The sequence below is a fragment of the Dendrobates tinctorius genome, unplaced genomic scaffold (genome assembly GCF_039654945.1).
Source record: "Dendrobates tinctorius isolate UK_male_01 unplaced genomic scaffold, ASM3965494v1 ptg000164l, whole genome shotgun sequence".
NCBI lineage: Eukaryota > Metazoa > Chordata > Amphibia > Anura > Dendrobatidae > Dendrobates > Dendrobates tinctorius.
Genome location: NW_027361831.1, coordinates 11,035,810 through 11,057,815, shown reverse-complemented (window position 1 = coordinate 11,057,815; position 22,006 = coordinate 11,035,810). Strand labels below are relative to the sequence as shown.

Below are 22,006 nucleotides of genomic sequence, written 5' to 3'. Positions count from 1 at the left end.
TGTCTGCAGCGTTTATGCCGCATTCATTCACATGCGTCGTGTTTTCCTATCTATAGCGTTTTGGATGCAGGTACATGCGTTCGTATGCTTTCAGCCGCGTTTCACTACGCATGCGTCGTTTTGGGTTTTGCGGCGGGGCGCGGCTAACACAACATGTTGCAATTTTGCAGGAGGCAATTTGCTGCCACCATATGCATGCGGCGCTTGCAGAAGGAATGCGTCAAAACAATGCATTTACAGTCTATGAGAACGCATGCATTTTCAAGCACACGCGGTTGCTAGCGTTTTCGAACACATGTGTTTTTTTCAGAGTAAACCTGTCTAGACACTGATTAGCCACCCCACACACACAGATAGATAAAATGAGGGAGTGGGCATTCATTGTCCATTACTCTCAAGACACTGGAGACTGCAAGACAACATAAGACATAACTGAATTCCAGCCAAAAGCAAGTATATAACCTAATGTCTTTTTTTTAATTTTACTCCCTGCAGTCTGTAATGTTCTGTCTCTTTCTTGCAGCATTCTTCACCATGGCCTCTAGCCCTGAGCAGAGAGGACAGGATTCTGAAGTGAGTACCTTTGCAACTATGGTTGGTAAGTATCACTGCACATGTGCCAAAATCATGTTTTTTCTTTTACAGAACACTTCATCAAGTGCACAGGAGCAGGACCAGCAGAGGGAGGCACAAGGCCCGGTGGGCAGACAGCGTGTAAGTTCTTTTTTTCCCTTTGAGTGTTGATAGTTTTTCTGTTTTGTTTTTTTTTTACATTTTTTGGGGGGCAGATATTCTTTATTTTTTCCTTTGAGTGATAGTTTTTCTGGCTTTTTTTTAATTTATTTCTTTGGGGGGGCATTTTCCTTGTTTATCTTGACAACAGTAATGTTTTTACTTCATTTCTTGGTTCCACAACGGTGGGAGGACTATATAGATAACGACCTCCTCATTTCCCTCATTGAGAAGAGTCACCCTGTGGGACACCCGGCATTGAGAGCACTGGGACATGGTGGTGCTTCGGCGGAAGTGGAATGAGGTGGCCAAAGACCTGGATGACTGGGACAACGCTACACCAAGAGCCAGAAAGGACTTTCGTAAGTATTGCAATGTTGTCTGATGCATCAGTGAACCTGTAAAGGCCGGGATCACACAACCGTGTGTGATGCGATAAACTCCTGCGAGTTTCTCGCATCACACATAGTTGTGTGATCCTGGCCTAAAGTGCATTGTTTAACCCTTTTTTTTTATCCCCCTTCACAGTGAACAAAGTCAGAACCCGTTGGCGTTCAATGAAGGATCGCTTCAACAAGGCTCAGGAAATATAAATACCACCGTATGCTGCCTTTCCTGAGGTCTGTCCTTGCTCAGAGAACGTAAGTATTTTTGTGTTGTATTCCATTGTGTTGTGTTCCCTAATCTTAATTTTTCTATTCCACAGGAGTTGGCTTGTACAATTTATTTTTTTGTGGTAGTAATGTTTGGCTTTTCTTTTCACAGCACCTGGAGCAGCACCCTGGAACCTGGTTCGTCTTCTGGAGCGGTTTTTCAGCGAACAGCCTCGGAGCAGTCCCAGCCATCCACCAGCTACGCAGCAAGTAGGCCGGCGTCACAGGCTGAAGAACAAGCAGCTGGTCCATCAGGTCTTCCCCTGTCCCAGGCCTCCTCCGCCTCATATTTTAATGTTGTGTCTTCCCGACAGCGGCAGAAGGCCTCGGACAGGACACTCATGCTTGAGTTTCTACACTTGAGCTAGGTTTTCCAGGATGGCAAGAAGTTGATGGTAGATAGACTGGATAGTGTTAGGAACCATGTTGACACACTTTTCTAGTCTGCCCACCAGTGCCTTGACTGTCTGGAATCCGACATCCAGAGGCCAGCACATCATTTTTTTGGTGGAAAACCTTACACCTGAACTTCAGCTGAATGTGATGCAGGCCTGCAATGCTGCAGACTCGGTTATACCACCTGGCACCGGTATTTCCCACTGTGCCACCAGTGACCCGATTCACATCTCTACCGAGTTCTGCTGCATACCCCTGTATGGTCACCACCATGACCAGTCCTGCCGCACTCGACTACAGCGCCTCCACCATGCCGAGTGCAGCTGATAGTCACCCAACCCACCACTCCAAAGAGAAGAAAGTCAAGCAGCCATCCAGCACATGAAAGACAGAAAAAGAAGAAAAGGGAACAGAGGCGGGACAGGACAGTCATGCTTCCTCCACCACCCTCACCTCCCAATGTGTCTGTTATGTCCAATTTGTCCCTCCCTTCTAAAGTGTCTCTCCCGTCCCATGTTTCCACTCCTAATGTGTCCACCTCCATCCTTGATCTCCCAGACCCCACACATCTATTTTCCCCTGGAACCCCTTCAGCATCCACCCCAAGCCAATCCTCCCGTCTGCACACCCTCCTGGTCCGTAACATTTCCCCCTCAGTATGTAAAAAATAATATTTTTTTTTTTTTAAATAAAAATTTTGTTGTTTGCCCCATATCACTGTTTGTTCTTTGTCTCTTTTGTCACCAGCAACATACACCGTGCGCCGTCAACACACAAATCGCCGTATACACATACACACATTTTTTTCCACCTCATAGCTCTATGAAACACAATTTTTGTTTTTGTTATTGTCTCTGTCATGGAATAGCTCCGAGATGGAAAAAAAACAGAGGCCTGATACTCCTCCCCTCCAAAAAAGTTAAACAACACAAATGGTCATGGGTCTGCAATGCTCACTTGCCCAGGTGTCAGTACTATTACACTCAGGATGTTGGTTTTTTTTTTTGCATCCTGAGTGCAGTAGTTCTGGCACACGGGCTGGTGAGTAAAGATATTAGGTACATTTCCTCCATCATCTCTTCAGTGTGCATTAATCTATTGGACTACAGATTAATGCAGACTGAAGAGATGATGGAGCTCATGAGAACCAACCATAGCACTGACACATAGAACAGGTGAAGTGTAAAGCATGGGGACATAAACAAAGTAAACAGGTGTTGTACTAATTTTTTTTATGTAACATTAAACATTTAAAATACAGGTAAACATTCAAAGGCCATGACATTACATACAATTCAAACATTAAACCATTGCATCTTGCCATGCCACACGTCCAACCTCAGAAACAAAGTTGTCCGTGAATGTATCCCTCATTTCGGCAAATTCCCTTGCTGTCCTCAGAGGGTGATGATGGTAATCTGGCAATGGGTTAGCAACAGGTTCATCTAGTTTGAAGGATGGTCGCTCTTTAGCCATTATGTAGTTGTGCAGAACCACACACGCCTTGCCCACCTCATCAACTGTTTGAATTTTCAGATTAATTGCTGTCCCTAGAATACACCATTTTAAGACAAGAATACCAAAAGGCACACTCAGTTATGTGGGCCCTGGTCAGTCAGTAATTAAAAATCCTTTTTGAGTGGTTCAAGTCCCAACTGGAGTAAGACTTGAGTAGGTTTCCACATGGGTCGCCCTCCCAGGGCTGTGGGGTACTCGGTACCGGGCCGGTCTCTCAGAGGGGATTGTCACAGCAGCGGTAACCCGGTCCGTGGCCCTGGGCGCCCATGTAAAAGGGGTTGAGTTGGGAATAAAGTTTATAAGTGATTCGTGACGCCACCTGTGGTGTTCAGCAAGGGAGATGTTAAGCCGACGCTGCAAGCAGATCCTCTGGGACAGATGGTGTAGTGCAGCAATGATGTTGTAGTCCTCCACAGGTAGGGCTGTTGGTCCCAGGAGCAGTGTAGCGGAATGTTTAGGAAGAGGGTGCAGTGTTTGTCAGAGAGATGTAGCAGTGCTGAGGATGTTGCAGGAAGGAGGCAAGGACACAACAGGGTGCAGTTTCTTTACCTTTACTTGGCAACCGCAGTCCAGGGTCCAGGTTACAGATGGCACAGGAGCAGGCTAGCCTGGAAGCAACTCAGGGATCTCTCTATCAGATGGGTTGTGTAGTCTCCTTCCTAGCGTTGGCTTGAGGTACATCCAGTACTGTGTTACACTGAAGTTCCTCCTTCTTATCTTCTCTTAGAACTACCTCATATGGCAGACAGCTGTAGCCCTCTATCTCTCTTGGCTCACCCGTCGCTGTTGTGCCTCCGAGTCTTAGTTGGGAATAGAGCATTTACAGCTTCCTATTCCTCTGGTTTCTGTTGTAGGACCTTCAGTATCCATACAACCATGGAGACCAGGCTCCAGATCATGCGCTATCACTGGGAGGGAGCTCTCTATCCTCAGCTCAACCTCCAGCTTCTCTCCACACGTCTACACTCTTTGCCCTCCTCACACTAACTCCTAATTTCCCTTCCTGGCCCTCAGAGAGCACTCCTCCCCCAATTCTGGTTCAGAGCTCCCTCTGCTGGCCTGGAGTGGGAACTGTGTTGCATGACATGGTTAACTGTTAGAGAGACCCTTCATTGTCTCCAAGCCTGACATCACCCTCCCTGGAGGAAGGCAATGCCACTGTGGCAACCATACTCCTGGGGGCGCCACACACACATCTGAAAGGCCTCATCCCCTACCACAACAAATGGCATTGACTGGCCTTGAGTGTTGTGAAAAGGTCGTGAGAGGGGGAAATTAAAAGTATTGGTATACAACCGTTGGCCATGTCCAAGTTTTTAAAGGTCTGGGAGTCACGGCCAAAAGAACCAATGTTGATGGCAATAAAACTACAGTCTGCAGCTGCTATGGCCATGAGCACTATAGAAAAGTATTTTTTATAGTTAAAGTAGTCGGATCCACTTTGAGCCGGTTTTATTTCCCATCCACTGCTCCCACACAATGGGGGAAATTACAAATTTCCCAGAATTTTTCTGCATTTTCCTACCATATTTCCGTGGTGGGTAGAGGGATAAATTCATGACAAAGCACGTCCCACAAAGCCCGGCAAGTGCCAGCAACAATCCCAGAAGGGGTGGCAAGGCCTATCCGGAACTGGAAATGGAGCACGATGATAGGCTCTCTCCGGTAGCCAGGAATCTGCCAGAGAAAGAAAAATTTTTTAGGAATAATAATATTAACACCAGGGGTTTTGCCAAAAAAAAAAAAAAGATACATTGCAGAACAATACTAATTATGACAGTTGTGCGTTCATTTTTAAATATTACGTACCTTAGTGTCACCAGCAGACATTCCTCAGCCGGAATAGCTCTACAGAGCTGGGTGTCCTGTCTGCTGATGGCTCCTTCTACACGGGCCAGCAATTCCTGGAAGCTCTCTTGAGACATCCTCGTGTACTCAAAATATTTGTCTGGGTTTTCACGGAGCTCATTGAATAAGGAGTGGTAGGCTCCACGGCTCTCGTGGACATCAAGAATGGGGTGTTGCCAGAAGCACCGACGCTGTCTTCTCCGTCTTTCTTTTTCCCTTTCTTGCTCACAAGCAAAGGCAAGAGCCAATTTGATATCCATATCCAGTTTAAAAAAGAAACTTTTCTTCGGAATATCCATCTTGACGCAGGATACAGGCTGAAAATCTGCTGTTTTCAGCTCTACAAGGGTCTATATAACGAAATCCCATGAGACACGCCCATTGGGCATGGTTTGTGTACCAGAATATCTCCTGGAAAAAATTTTCCCAATGGGAAGAATGCGCATAAAAAACTCAAAAGCATGCAAAAATGCATACAAACGCATAAAAACGCAGCGTTTATTTGACATCTTGCGTAAGATGATGCGGCTAAAATCCGCTGTGTTTTTATGCATTTGCTTGCGTTTTTGCATGTGTTCATGGTTGCGGACGATACGCTGCGGACACAACCGCAAATGTGAACCCTAGCCTAAATCCTGGCTGCTGCTGCCAATTCAGAATTTTCAATGAATGTTCAAGGCTGCATTTCTAGTAAGAGACAATCTAATAATTCAATGCGTTACTGTGATCAGATTGACCACGTCATCAGGACAATACAAACATTTAGATAGAAAGGGTATTGTGACCTAGTATTGGATAATAGCTGTGATGTTTTGATTTGGATATTCTCATTGGGTGACATCTTTTAGTTGGGACCCTTTTTAATTTAAATCAACGTTTGTTGTACTTCCATATGATGTCTTTTTCCTGATGAAGGGGGTCGGTCCAACCCAGAAATGCGTTGACTTATACATTGGAATAAATACTAATCCTTAAATCACTGGTCACTGTATTGTCACTTATCAACAGTGCAGCCTGAATATCCCCGCTTTCTCTGAAGACTTCTCTGCCTACATTTCCATGATACCCACTATGGAATTGTCAAAAAGGACCAACTAACCCAGGCGTTACAAAACTGATCATAAAAATTGAGGTCTGTTGCCATTACCTCCTCCATATGCATTATGTCATTTACAGTGGGTATGGAAAGTATTCAGACCCCTTTAAATTTTTCACTCTGTTTCATTGCAGCCATTTGGTAAATTGAAAAAAAAATCATTTTTCTCTCAATAATGTACACTCTGCACCCCATCTTGATTGAAACAAAAACAGAAATGTAGAAATGTTTTCAAATTTATTAAAAGAAAAACTGAAATATCACATTGTCATAAGTATTCAAACCCTTTGCTCAGTATTGAGTAGAAGCACTCTCTTGAGCTAGTACAGCCATGAGTCTTCTTGGGAATGATGTAACAAGTTTTTCACACCTGGATTTGGGGATCCTCTGCAGTTCCGTCAGGTTGGATGGTGAACGTTGGTGGACAGCCATTTTCAGGTCGCTCCAGAGATGCTAAAATGGGTTTAGGTCAGGGCCCTGGCTGGGCCAGTCAAGAATGGTCACAGAGTTTTTCTGAAGCCACTCCTTTGTTATTTTAGCTGTGTGCTTAGGGACATTGTCTTGTTGGAAGGTGAAACTTCGGCCAAGTCTGAGGTCCGGAGCACTCTAGAAGAGGTTTTCATCCAGGATCTCTCTCTACTTGGCCGCATTCATGTTTCCTTCAATTGCAACCAGTGGTCCTGTCCCTGCAGCTGAAAAACACCCCCATAGCATGATGCTGCCACCACCATGTTTCACTGTTGGGATTGTATAGGCCAGGTGATGAGCAGTGCCCGGTTTTCTCCACACATACTGCTTATAATTATCACCAAAAAGTTCTATTTTCGTCTCATCAGACCAGAGAATCTTATTCTTCATAGTCTGGGAGTCCTTCATGTGATTTTTTTATCTGCTTCAATAGGGTTACCTTGACGCGGTGAAGCAGCTTGGTATACATGTTTTTGCAAAAAAAGTATTGACTAAATACCCTGTATTTGTTATCATCTTTTCATCAGCACTTGCTGACTACTGTTATATGTTTTACTGCAGGATATTTCTGCACAATTGTCATTCTGTGCTCTCGGCTTGTGTTTGAGTCAGTGGGTGGTATGAACAGTGTCCTACCGACTTGTTCATATGTGTGCATGTCACATGTGTTTTTAATCCAGATTTTTCCGTGCCTATGCATGATTTGAGAGACCCCACCCCTCTCTTGTGTGACATGCACATAAGGAGCTGGCTTTCACCACGTGCCCATACTAGGAAGCGGCCTATCTTCATCCTGTTCATTTAGACACTGTTCACATGTTCAGGTTTTAAATACATTAGATAGGGACTGCTTCAATAGGGTTACCTTGACGCGGTGAAGCAGCTTGGTATACATTTTTTTGCAAAAAAAGTATCGACTAAATACCCTGTATTTGTTATCTTTTCATCAGCACTTGCTGACTACTGTTATATGTTTTACTGCAGGATATTTCTGCACAATTGTCATTCTGTGCTCTCTGTTTGTGTTTGAGTCAGTGGGTGGTATGAACAGTGTCCTACCGACTTGTTCATATGTGTGCATGTCACATGTGTTTTTAATGTGATTTTTTTAGCAAACTCTATGCAGGCTTTCATATGTCTTGCACTGAGGAGAGATTTCTGTCAGGCCACTCTGCTATAAAGGCCCCACTGGTGGAGGGCTGCAGTGATAGTTGGCTTTGTGGAACTTTCTCCCATCTCCCTACTGCATCTGTGGAGCTCAGCCACAGTGATCTTTGGGTTGTTCTTTACCTCTCTCATCAAGGTTCTTCCACAATTGCTCAGTTTGGCTGGAAGGCCAGATCTAGGAAAACTTCTGGTGGTCTCAAGGCTCTTCAGTTTAAGGATTATGGAGGCCACTGTGCTCTTAGGAACATTGAATACTGAAGAAATTCTTTTGTAACCTTGGCCAGATCTGTACCTTGCTACAATTCTGTCTCTGAGCTCCTTGACCAGTTCCTTTGACCTCATGATTCTCATTTGGTCTGACATGCACTGTGAGCTGTGAGGTCTTATATAGACAGGTGTGTGCCTTTCCAGGTCAAATCCTATCAGTTTAATTAAATACAGCTGGACTCCAATGAAGGAGTAGAACCATCTCACGGAGGATCACAGGGAAACGGACAGCATGTGACTTAAATAGGAGTGTCTGAGCAAAGGGTCTGAATACTTATGACCATGTGATATTTCAGTTTTTCATGTTTAATAAAAACCCAGAAATGTAGAAATTTTTGCAATTTTATCAGTCAAGATGGGGTGCAAAGTGTACATTAATGAGAAAAAAAATTAACTTTTTTGAATTTACCAAATGGCTGCAATGAAACAAAGAGTGAAAAATTTAAAGGGGTCTGAATACTTTCCGTACCCACTGTAAATAGTCTGTAAACTCCAGATTAGACGGAATCACAGATGAGTTCTAATGATGAGAGATGAGGAAGTAATAAAATGTCTCAGAGGTCCTTTTTTCCATTCATCCAAGATAGCACCACGAGAGGGTCTGCCTCCCAGGAAAAGAAACGTGGATATAAAAATGCACAGCCTCCCACCGTTCATCAGTGGTTTTCTGTCCTAGGGGAAAGATCCTGTGGATTTCCAGGTGATGCCTGGAATATGGCAGGAAAAGTGTTTGCAACCCACCATAGGCTGCCTTTACATGGGAAGGCGATTCTCCGATAAACTAATTATGCAAATTATCTCTTCAGAGAGGAAGAGGACTAGAACTCTAGTGCCACCTATTGGAGGTAGCAATCCTAAAAGTCAAAGTTCTCTGAATAGACAATTTGAATAATTAGCATGTTTCCCAGAGGAGCATTGCGGCTTTAAGTCTCCTCACCTTGACATGCTTAGCATGTCATTCTCCGCAAGGAGAAATGATACTTCTTGGATATCTCCGATAAACCACACCCTGGACCTTTCGAGTGAATCCTCTTCTTAACCCCTGGGATTGTTAGGTGCTGCATGCTGAGTGTCCCTTCCCTACCCCATTCTCCTTGTAAAGTGGCAGGGTGAAGAGCAGTCATTGGCTCAGGCCTGGGAAGTGACGATATAGCGACCTAGAAGTGCTGGGCACAGGGGAAAATTCAAGCACAGGGCTCCTCTGATGACTACACAGAGGAGGAAGGGAGCGGGCATCTAAGCCCAGGATAACCTAAAATCTACTAAGGTCAGATCTGGGGGCTGGAGGAGGTATTTTTCTCTTAGATGCTTCTGCTGACAGAGGGAAAGTCCAGGCGAAGTGAACCATGTCTCAGCTACCCCATCCACTTTGGTATTAGGGATGTTATGCCTGAGTGGCTGTGGACTGTAAAACAGTTTTCCTCCCCCAATATTTTTTTATTCATGTCTTAGGGCAGGGGTGGGGAACCTCAGGCCCCAGGGCCATTTACGGCCCTCGATGACCTTTTAAACGGCCCCCGGGCAGATTCTCAAGGACCACAGTGCTTTGGCAGGGAGTTATATTTTGATTGCCACCAGCTCATTAATTTCTTCTTGCTCTGTGAGCAGACACATGCAGTGTTCACTACTGAACACTGAAGGGCATGCAATGAAAGATTACGTCCTGAAACCAGTGCCAGAGTCAGGATCTACTTTGTGGGCGGAGTTTGTACGGCCCCCGAAGGATGGTATAAATATCCAAATGGCCCTTGGCAGAAAAAAAGATTCCCCACCCCTGCCTTAGGGGATAGACCTTGAAAGGCATCAATCTAGATGAAGGTTAACGGTGCGTTTTGTAAATCTAGACTGGGTGCCTCCTATACTGATCTCTAAATGATATTAAAGAGACTATTTCTACAGAAACTCAGTTCAGATTTAACCCATTAAGCGGTTAATTAAAGGGGAAATCTGAAATAAACTTAAGAGCAAAAAATTAAAACCTTCAGAGAAATTGGAAGCTCCCAGGACATCCCATACAGGGATTTTATGTCCATAAGAATGTTTCTGCCATGAAGGAATAGAGCCCAGCTCAGAAGGAAGACATGCAGATGTACAGTAATAGGTACCAGCCACCATCAGCAGATGCTGCCTAGGTTTCAATCTCCTTTAAGGAGAATGCCCAGAGAACAGATTTTAACCTCCTTACCTCCTATTCAAAGTGGCTTAAAGGTTTGAAGGGAGGTAATGTCTGAAAATCTTTGTAGGGTCAGTGGGTTCTCTAGTCCGCTAGCCGAAACTGCATGGACCAGGGCTCATTCCACCGAACGAATGCTCTCCTTTTACCTTGGGCATAATACTACTCAGACAACAGAGGGTGAGGGTAAAACAGTATGGCAATACTTTATTGAACCACAAAACAGGCAAATAGAACAGTCCCAGTAATACAGTTGTGGCCAAAAGTATTGACACCCCTGCAATTCTGTCAGATAATACTCAGTTTCTTCCTGAAAATGATTGCAAACACAAATTCTTTGGTATTATTATCTTCATTTAATTTGTCTTAAATGAAAAAAAAACACAAAAAGAATTGTCCTAAAGCCAAATTGGATATAATTCCACACCAAACATAAAAAAGAGGGTGGACAAAAGTATTGGCACTGTTCGAAAAATCATGTGATGCTTCTCTAATTTGTGTAATTAACAGCACCTGTAACTTACCTGTGGAACCTAACAGGTTTTGGCAATAACTAAATCACACTTGCAGCCAGTTGACATGGATTAAAGTTGACTCAACCTCTGTCCTGTGTCCTTGTGTGTACCACATTGAGCATGGAGAAAAGAAAGAAGACCAAAGAGGACTTGAGAAACCAAATTGTGAGGAAGCATGAGCACTCTCAAGGCTACAAGTCAATCTCCAAAGACCTGAATGTTCCTGTGAATGTTCCTGTGTCTACCGTGCGCAGTGTCATCAAGAAGTTTAAAGCCCATGGCACTGTGGCTAACCTCCCTAGATGTGGACGGAAAAGAAAAATTGACAAGAGATTTCAACGCAAGATTGTGCGGATGTTGGATAAAGAACCTCGACTAACATCCAAACGAGTTCAAGCTTCCCTGCAGTCCGAGGGTACAACAGTGTCAACCCGTACTATCCATCGGCGTCTGAATGAAAAGGGACTGTATGGTAGGAGACCCAGGAAGACCCCACTTCTTACCCTGAGACATAAAAAAGCCAGGCTGGAGTTTGCCAAAACTTACCTGAAAAAGCCTAAAATATTTTGGAAGAATGTTCTCTGGTCAGATGAGACAAAAGTAGAGCTTTTTGGACAAAGGCATCACCATAGAGTTTACAGGAGAAAAAAAGAGGCATTCAAAGAAAAGAACACGGTCCCTACAGTCAAATATGGCGGAGGTTCCCTGATGTTTTGGGGTTGCTTTGCTGCCTCTGGCACTGGACTGCTTGACCGTGTGCATGGCATTATGAATAGAGTTGAGCGAAACGGGTCGAAAAATTTCAAAAGTCGCCGACTTTTGGCAAAGTCGGGTTTCATGAAACGAAACCCGACCCTAGGATGAGGTCGGCCACGAGGTCGGCGACTTACGCGCCAAAGTCGCGTTTCAAAAGTTTGTTTTGCGCTCTTTTTCAGCCAATCAGGATCCACGGACACTGTGGGCAACGTGATGACATAGGCACGGGTCACCACCATCTTTCAGAAGGGCATGCAAGTGATTGGCTTGCTTTGGTGGGTGTCACAGGGGGTATAAAAGGGCGTGCACGCCGACCGCCATCTTACTTCTGCCGATCTCAGTATAGGGAGAGTTTGCTGCTGATTCTGTAGGGAGAGCATTAGGCAGGAAAGAAGACAAAAAAACTGCTTCTGCTGCTAGCGATTTGGCCTGCACAACACACCAGTCACTGTGTGTGCAGTGCAAGGGGAGGTTATATCGTGGTGTATCAGTGGTGTTGGTTGTTGGGCTGCCTTTTAAGGCTTCCTGACAGGCTGGCATTGCTGTTTACCCACTGCTCTGCAAACTGCTTTTTTAAAAGCAATCCAATCTCCCTTATCCTCTAGTCACTTTTGTCACAGCTGTGCCATCGAGCCTGTGACATAGCGCTCAGATATCAGTGGGCCTCACACAATCCAAAAGTGTCCAGTGTCCACAAGTGTCTGCAGAAATTCAAAATCTCCCTTATTCTCTAGTCACTTTGGTCACAGCTGTGCCATCGAGCCTGTCACATAGCGCTCAGATATTCATTGGGCCTCACACAATCCAAAAGTGTCCAGTGTCCACTAGTGTGAGAAGAAATTCAAAATCTCACTTATCCTCTAGTCACTTTGCTCACAGCAGTGCCATCGAGCCTGTCACATAGCGCTCAGCTATTCATTGGGCCTCACACAATCCAAAAGTGTCCAGTGTCCACTAGTGTGAGAAGAAATTCAAAATCTCACTTATCCTCTAGTCACTTTGCTCACAGCAGTGCCATCGAGCCTGTCACATAGCGCTCAGATATTCATTGGGCCTCACACAATCCAAAAGTGTCCAGTGTCCACTAGTGTGAGAAGAAATTCAAAATCTCACTTATCCTCTAGTCACTTTGCTCACAGCAGTGCCATCGAGCCTGTCACATAGCGCTCAGATATTCATTGGGCCTCACACAATCCAAAAGTGTCCAGTGTCCACTAGTGTGAGAAGAAATTCAAAATCTCACTTATCCTCTAGTCACTTTGCTCACAGCAGTGCCATCGAGCCTGTCACATAGCGCTCAGATATTCATTGGGCCTCACACAATCCAAAAGTGTCCAGTGTCCACTAGTGTGAGAAGAAATTCAAAATCTCCCCTGTCCTATAGACAGCTTGTACCTTGTTTTACATTACTATATAGTTTGTTGGATTTTGTCTACATTTTTACCAAAAATGAGGAAGGCTGGTGGAAGAGGCCGTGGAATTGGGCGGGGGTTGCCAGCTGGTAATGATGGTGTTGGTGGTGGATCTGATGGTAGTGGCAAGAGCAAAATAGGACCGAATGCAGGAGGTGTTGAGCCTGCGTCATCGTCTGGCTCCATAAGGCTTCGAAGGCTTAGTTTTCTAGGAGTTGGCAAACCGCTTTTAAAGCCAGAGCATCAGGAAAAAGTTTTGTCTTACATTGCTGACTCAGCCTCCAGCTCTATCGCCTCCTCTTCTTCAGTTGTAAAAAGTAAAAGCACTGAGTCGTCATTGGAGGCTCATGTTCATGAACCACACCTTTCCTTGTGTCCTTCACCCCAACCAAGATTGAAGGATGACGCAGGCCATACTACTGATTACTCCATGGAGCTGTTTTCACATACCATGCCTGGATTATCAAGTGAAATGGTGAATTACCCAGGCCAAGATGAATCTGACATGGAGTGCACTGATGCACAGCCGCTGATGGATGATTCTGCTGGTACATTCACTCAGAGCACTACATTGTCCTCGCAGTGTACAGAGCCAGATTCTGACCCTGATGAGACTCAGGTGCCCCTTCCCGCACACTATACCACCATACACGGTGACACAGAGGAAGGTGCACATGACATTGAAGAGGAGGTGATGGATGACCCAGTTGTTGACCCAGATTGGCATCCATTGGGGGAAGAGGGTGCTGCTTCCAATAGCTCAGATGTGGAGCATCCACAGCAGACATCGACATCGCAACAGCTGTTATCCGGCAGGCCCGGAGCACTCCAAAGACAGGTTCCAAAAATCAAAAGAGTTGCTGGACAGCTTGTCCAGAGGGTCAAAACATCACAGCGTGCTAGGCCACAAAATGTCTGCCAAAGTAGGAAGAGTGCAGTGTGGCACTTTTTTGAACAAAATCCTCATGATCAGGCCAAGGTTATCTGTAAGAAGTGCGCAAAGACCTTTAGCCGAGGGAAAAATCTGAAAAATTTGAATACCAGTTGCATGCTTAGACATTTAACCAGCATGCACTTGCAAGCGTGGACACAACACCAAACCTCAAGTGCCACATGTGCAACTGATCACAACGAAGGTAGTCAGCAACGCTACATTGTTTCCCCCACTGTAAGCCCACCGGTTAGCACAGCAGCAAATGTTGAGGTGTCGTTGCAAGGCCACAGCAGGGAATCCCACTGTTATATCAACGAAAGACTGATTCTAGGCCATCAGAAAGAACACCAACTCCATCACCATCATCAACCCTCTCTCAGTCCGCCCTGTCCACCGCTACTTCCACCATATGCAGCTCTCAAGTCCAGCTCACCCTCCCAGACACTATGAGTAGATCAAGAAAGTACTCAGTCTCTCATCCGCGTACACTGGGTTTGAACGCCCACATTGCCAAACTAATCTCGTTTGAGATGATGCCCTTTCGGTTGGTGGAAAGCGCAGCTTTCTGCGAACTCATGGCCTATGCAGTACCACGCTATGACCTACCCAGTCACCACTTCTTCTCTCGCAAAGCCATCCCAGCCCTCCACCATCATGTGAAAGACCGCATTGTCCATGCACTCAAGCAGTCAGTGAGCGGAAAGGTGCACCTCACAACTGATGCATGGTCCAGTCGCCATGGCCAGGGCCGTTACGTGTCCATCACTGCGCACTGGGTTAATGTGGTGGATGCAGGGTCCACAGGGGACAGCGGTGGTGGGACAGTGCTGCCTAGCCCACGGTATAGTAAACAGTTGGCTGTAGGCGTTCGACCCTCCTCCTCCTCCAGAAGCGAAAGCTCGTCCACAGAGCGCAGTCGTACGAGCACTCCATCTGCAGCTGCCACTGTTGCACACGAGGTGTCCCCCTATCGAGCAGCTAGTGGAAAGCGTCAGCAGGCTGTGTTGCAGATGAGTCATGGCTGGGCAGTGTACATCTTGAGGCAGGCAAGGTAGTTAGTGATAACGGCCGTAATTTTGTGGCAGCCATAGCCCTTTCAAAACTCAGACACATACCTTGCTTGGCTCACACCTTGAACCTGGTGGTGCAGTGCTTTCTCAAAAATTATCCGGAGTTAACAGCCCTGCTCCAGAAGGTGCGAAGACTGTGCGCGCACATCCGCCGGTCGCCTGTACACTCCGTTCGTATGCAGAAGCTGCAGCGATTGCTCCACCTTCCCAACCACCGCCTCATTATCGACATTGCAACAAGATGGAACTCCAGCTTGCACATGGTGGAGCGGCTGTGCGAGCAGAGGCAGGCCATAATGCATTTGTGGCAGGATACACGGCCAGGCACTTTGAGAGCAGACATGGAGTTGACCGGTGTGCAGTGGCCGAAGCTGAAAGACCTCTGTAAAGTCCTTCAGTGTTTTGAGGAATGCACACGGCTGGTAAGTGCAGACGACGCCATCCTAAGCATGGGCATCCCACTTATGCGTCTGCTCATGCAAACTTTGATGCACCTTAAGGAGCAGGCTTCTGCAGCCAATGTTGATGAGGAGGAAGAGGAGGAGGGAATCCTTGATGACATTCAGCCATTGTCTGCTCAGGGACCTCTCCTGGACGAGGTGGAGGAAGAAGAGGAGGAGGAGGATGATGGGGATGATTACTTAGGGGAGGAGGATGCATCTCGTGGGGCAAGTGAAAATGTTGGCGTGGCAAGGTCTGGTACAGGGTTTGTGCGTGACTGGAGGAATGTGGATTTGCCAGAAAGTGCTCCTCCAACCAGCACTCGCAGTGCATCATTGACACCGGGAACATTGGCCCACATGTCAGATTATGCCTTGCAGATCCTAAAAAGGGACCCCCGCATTGCCAAAATGATGAACGATGACGACTACTGGTTGGCCAGCATCCTGGATCCACGCTATAAAGGCAAATTACAAAACATCATGCCACAGGAGAACCTTGACCTAATATTGGCTAATAAAAAAGCAACTCTGGTAAATCGGTTGCTTGAGGCATTCCCAGCACACAGCAGCGGTGATGGTTCTCACACGAGCCGTACGGGCCGGGGTCAGCTTGGCAGAGGTGTTCGTGGTGCACACAGCAGAAGTGGCGTTGGAGACAGGGGTTTCATGACAATGTTGTGGACTGATTTTTCAAGTACCGCTCACACAACTGGTAATACTGCATCGATGGAAAGTGACAGGAGACAGCAGTTGTCAACTATGGTTACAAACTACTTTTCCTCCCATATCGATGTTCTCCCACACAGGTCATTCCCCTTTGACTATTGGGCCGCTAAACTGGACACCTGGCCTGAATTGGCACAATATGCCTTACAGGAGCTCGCTTGCCCAGCTGCAAGTGTGCTATCGGAAAGAGTCTTCAGTGCAGCTGGATCAATCCTGACAGAAAAAAAGACCCGTCTGTCAACCCAAAATGTGGATGATCTAACCTTCATTAAAATGAACCACGCATGGGTTTCCAAGGATTTTGTCCCACCTTCCCCTGATGACACATAGGGTGACAGAAAAATGGCTTGCTTTGGTCCACCTCTTCCTGGGACTTGACCTATTTCACCTTTTGCATCAGCTGAATGTCCAACATCAACATATGCCACTTTCTAAAACTCCCTAACTGTGCTGCCTCCCCCCCCCATGGCCGGGGTCACCACCTAGCGCACGACACCGTGCGAGTGCCGTTGCCCTGGACAGGTGGGTAGGCCGACTCTTGGGCGCGGGCACTGGCACAGGGTCCCTCATAGTGCAATCAAGTGTCTCTGACGGTGGTGGTGCACACCCGCCATCAGACACACCGCCGTACTATGAGGGGCCCAGTGCCAGTACCGACGCCCACGAGTGGGCCCCCCTTGCTTGGGCAGGGCCCCAGCATTTGCAATCTTTACCTCTCCCTGCTCCTCCGCTGTGTAGTCTGGGCCGTCAAACCAATACTGGGCCTGACACCGTTTGAGCCTGCCTCCTGATGTATAGACATATATTTTGAATGTGTACGCTATCCATACATGTTATCTGGGGATACGGAACCCTTTCTCACCTTTGTGCAATCACGTGCAATCCATACTGGGCCTGACACCGTCTGAGCCTGCCTCCTGATGTATAGACATATATTTTGAATGTGTACGCTATCCATACATGTTATCTGGGGATACGGAACCCTTTCTCACCTTTGTGCAATCACGTGCAATCCATACTGGGCCTGACACCGTCTGAGCCTGCCTCCTGATGTATAGACATATATTTTGAATGTGTACGCTATCCATACATGTTATCTGGGGATACGGAACCCTTTCTCACCTTTGTGCAATCACGTGCAATCCATACTGGGCCTGACACCGTCTGAGCCTGCCTCCTGATGTATAGACATATATTTTGAATGTGTACGCTATCCATACATGTTATCTGGGGATACGGAACCCTTTCTCACCTTTGTCCAATCACGTGCAATCCATACTGGGCCTGACACCGTCTGAGCCTGCCTCCTGATGTATAGACATATATTTTGAATGTGTACACTATGCTATCCATACATGTTATCCGGGGATACGGTACCCTTTCTCACCTTTGTGCAATCACGTGTAATCCATACTGGGCCTGAGAACAGATGGCGAGCTGTTAAGCAAGCTACAACACCTGTGGTTTGCACATGTAAGTTTTTCATTTTTTCAGGAATGACGGTTAGGCCTAATTCCGGAACTGCGGTTGACCTGCACTTACTGGGAAATCATCGTTCGCGGGTAATAATTGTAATCACAGATCCCCATCACTAACGTTGTTCAGCGGGTTATCTGCACCTGTAAGCGACAAACGCTGGCCTTTTCAGTGTAGCGCACATGCAGCCACGGACATGTAAGGGCATGACACACCAGTTATTGGCCAATCTCATGTGCCAGAGCCTCACGTGTCCCTCTAGTAAGCCAGACTCGGACCGCGGGGCATGACGGAGTCTCGTTCGTTAACGGAATTAAGCTTGCAATGTGTGCATCTGTTCTGTAGCTTGCATGGTTGAGGTTTCCCAGGTGGAGTCGAATTAAACCGTAGGCTCCACTCCTGGTGGTGCCCTTCTGGACATTCCTTTAAGATTCAGCTTTGCAACCATACTGCCCACGTAAAACAAACACTTTGCCTTCATGAACGCTGTTTGGAGGGTCATGACTCATGGGAATAACGCCGCCCAATCAGTTAACCTGCTAGAGAGATCCTTCGTTGCTCCCAAGCATGACATCACACTCCCTAGGAGGAAGGTAATGCCACTGTGGCGACCGTATTCCTAGGGGCGACACAAGTGCACTGATGCCCAGCCACTGCTCGATGAATCTGCTGGTACATTGACCCAGACCACTACATTCCCCTCGCACGCCACACGGCCTGAATCTGACCCTGATGAAACTCAGGTTACCCTTCCCATATACAGTTCCATCTTACACGGTGACAAAAAGGAAGCTGCAGATGAAAGTACAGGTTCGGCCCACCCGCCATCAGACACACCACCGTACTATCAGGGGCCCTGTGCTAGTGCCGTCGCCAACGAGTGGGCCCCCCCTGCTTGCTCAGGATCACAGCACTTGCAAGGTTGAAATACTGTGCAGTGAGATGGAAGATGGGAACGACGAGTAGTCCAGACTAGTACAGGGATTCCCTAGCGAGGAGACTTATTTGATTGTTTTCAATGTTGGGACAGCAATTTTTGGGGAGCACTATACTCTGAAGAATGATAGATGGGGCCCACCATACACTGGAACATTCCAAAGGTGGACATCAGACACTGGAGCAGCATTTACAGGGCCCATTATACACTAGAGCATTAGAAATGGGGCCCATTATGTTTGGAGCATTATTTGGGCCCTTAAGACAGTGGAGCTTCATCCATGGGGACCAACATATACTGTAGCATTATGTGGAGCTCATCATATACTGTTTCAAACATTATATGGGACCAATGATTCTGTATGGAGAAATAGATGGGCCTTGTCATGAGATGTAAAAAGTGAAGTATTTTTCATTGTACTATACCGCTATTTCTCTGCCGTATCGGAGCATGATGAGTTGTGGTATGTGTTAAAGGGGCGCTCTTTCGCCCAGGGCACATGAAAACCTGGAGCCAGCCCTCCCCCCCCACAAGTTTAGCCAAATAACCCCCATTTTTCAGTGCGTAACTTGTATTATGAAGTTAATTAAGGTTGACAAGCTTAAGTAAGAAGAATTGATGCTTTTGGCATTCAAATGGGCACTGCTGGTGTGTTTCCTGTCCTCCTCTCACTGCCGACTTTTATTCCCCATTGACTTACATTGGGTTTCGTGTTTCGGGACGACACCGACTTTTCCCTATAATCGGACGATTTTGCTCGACCCGACTTTTGGAAAAGTCGGGTTTCACGAAACGAAACGCGACCCTAAAAAACCAAAAGTCGCTCAACTCTAATTATGAAGTCTGAAGACTACCAACAAATTTTGCAGCATAATGTAGGGCCCAGTGTGAGAAAGCTGGGTCTCCCTCAGAGGTCATGGGTCTTCCAGCAGGACAATGACCCAAAACACACTTCAAAAAGCACTAGAAAATGGTTTGAGAGAAAGCACTGGAGACTTCTAAGGTGGCCAGCAATGAGTCCAGACCTGAATCCCATAGAACACCTGTGGAGAGATCTAAAAATGGCAGTTTGGAGAAGGCACCCTTCAAATATCAGGGACCTGGAGCAGTTTGCCAAAGAAGAATGGTCTAAAATTCCAGCAGAACATTGTAAGAAACTCATTGTTGGTTACCGGTTAAGCGGTTGGTCGCAGTTATTTTGGCTAAAGGTTGTGCAACCAAGTATTAGGCTGAGGGTGCAAATTCTTTTGTCTGGTCCATTTTTGGAGTTTTGTGTGAAATGATCAATGTTCTGCTTTTTGCTTCATTCTCTTTTGTGTTTTTTCATTTAAGACAAATTAAATGAAGATAATAATAACAAAGAAGCGCCCCAATGATTGCAATCATTTTCAGCAAGAAACTGAGTATTATCTGACAGAATTGCAGGGGTGTCAATACTTTTGGCCACAACTGTATGAAGCCAGGTGATCCGATTGTCTCAACCTGGATTCTCCTAACGTCTTTGAGGATTTAGTTATGGCTAAAAAAGCAGTTCTGTATTTCTGAAGTTGGAGTCGTGATACCATGGCTACTGTAATATAGAGTCTGTCTAAACAAAGGTAGATCCTCTTTTTTTATAGTTCATAACTCTCATTCAGGCTTTTTTCCACAGGTTTGGGGGGCGAAGTTGAAGAAGGTAATTTCTCATTGCTCCAGTGTTCAAATAACATGCATAGTCTCTCCTTCATATTTGAAAACACCAATGGGTCATCAACATATTAACAAACATTGTTCAATTATCTTGTGCTGTTATTTCCCAAGGATAGTAGAACAATACTAGGAATGCAATACTAGGACAGATACTATTGAAGAGAATTAGCGCAATAGTGCATTATCCAGTGTATGTATATCAATTTAAAAATAATACACTCACCAGATGGAGCTTGTAATAAGCATGGAGGATTCGCTGCTGCAGAAACCACAGATCCACGAGGGACCAACATAGAAGATGCAGGATAGGAAAAAAAGTGGTCAGACAATCCACGCTGCGAATCACTATGAACAATTATTATTTCAGTGGTCTTTATTCGACGTGTTTCGAAGTTTCGCACCCATGATTTTTCACCTCGAGGTACGGATGCTCCCGAACTGTAGGAACAACTTCTCCAGCTCCTCCTCCCGTACATTGGCTGGTAAATTGCCCACACTAATGCTCCCATTCCTCGAGCACTGACCCCCAGCCCGGGAGAAAGTGACCTGGTAAAATAGTGTTCTGGTGAGACAATATCTGGGCTAGCTAAGGTGATAGAAGACCCAGTGTTCCAATGTCCCTGGGCTTTGATATCACTGACCTTGACCAGATGGAGGTGGCTATGGAAGTTGACTGGTGTAGGGTGGTCAAGGTGCCATATAGTGTAAACAGAGTATATCACTTAATCCTCTTCTGGTATATCCGGGGGTAGCGCCCCTCAAGCCCTGATGGTTTTTCTTGGCAGACGTTGACTGGATGAGCTGGCAGACGGGCTCCAGGCATGGGGCACAGGCCCTGTAGACCATCTTTGGCTATGTGTCCAAGGTGCCCTCACATGTAATAGCGCTATGGGTTGGGCAAATCATGGGTCCTGTTTGTAAACCTTTGTCCTAGTGGGGGTTTTGCTGGGTAGCAGAATAATCCTGCTTGAATGCCTGGTGGTCGCTTAAATCCTTGGTGGAGGGGTCTCCTGGGATTGGTGGGCATATCGGGTCTCCAGTGGAGTCGATTAGCTGTAAACTCGTCAGACAATTGGGCTCCTTGTTCAGGGGTTTCGGACTTCCAGTCGGCTACCCAGTCTTGTATTTCTGGGGCCATTTTCTCCTAAAAGTTGCTCGAGCACAATCACGTTCCGAAGGGCATCAGTGGAGTGGGCAGCCTGGCCATCGACCAGCGGTTGCAGTGTTGTTGGAGTTGACTGACAAATTCTACATAGGAGACCCCCTGGAGAGACAATGTCCGGAACTTAGCGTGATATCTTTCAGGGGTGAGGGTAAAAAAGGGACAACAGGATGTCATTAATAGTCTAGACAGTACTGTGGCCCAAGATACCAAACAGCCTTCTGTGCCCAGCCAGTCAAACTAGTCCACAAGTATTTTTCCCTTTCAGCTGTGAGCACCTGGTGCATCATCATTAGGGTCTCAAAGTTTTGCATATGTGTCACGATATGTGACTGGCCCTGCATGGCGCGACCCGACGATCGGTTGGTCACCAAAACAACTGGACAAACAAGGGGACTCCGGGGACACAATTACAATGGTGGGCCCTGCTATAGGGAACGGCGAAAGGGACACCTACTGCACTCTGCTGCGGCTGAGTCCTAGACTAAACTGACGTCCCTATACAGCTTCTTCCAAACCGTCACCAAGCAGGATACCTTGTCCCTCACTTACCCTGCACCTATCCCTC

The 22,006-nt window shown here is 46.4% G+C and overlaps 1 protein-coding gene across 1 annotated transcript in view; it reads left to right on the top strand.

Annotated features, from left to right (window-relative positions):
• LOC141053004 (uncharacterized) overlaps positions 1 to 22,006 on the top strand; it is a 130,040-nt gene that overhangs the window by 25,354 nt on the left and 82,680 nt on the right. The window lies entirely within an intron of this gene.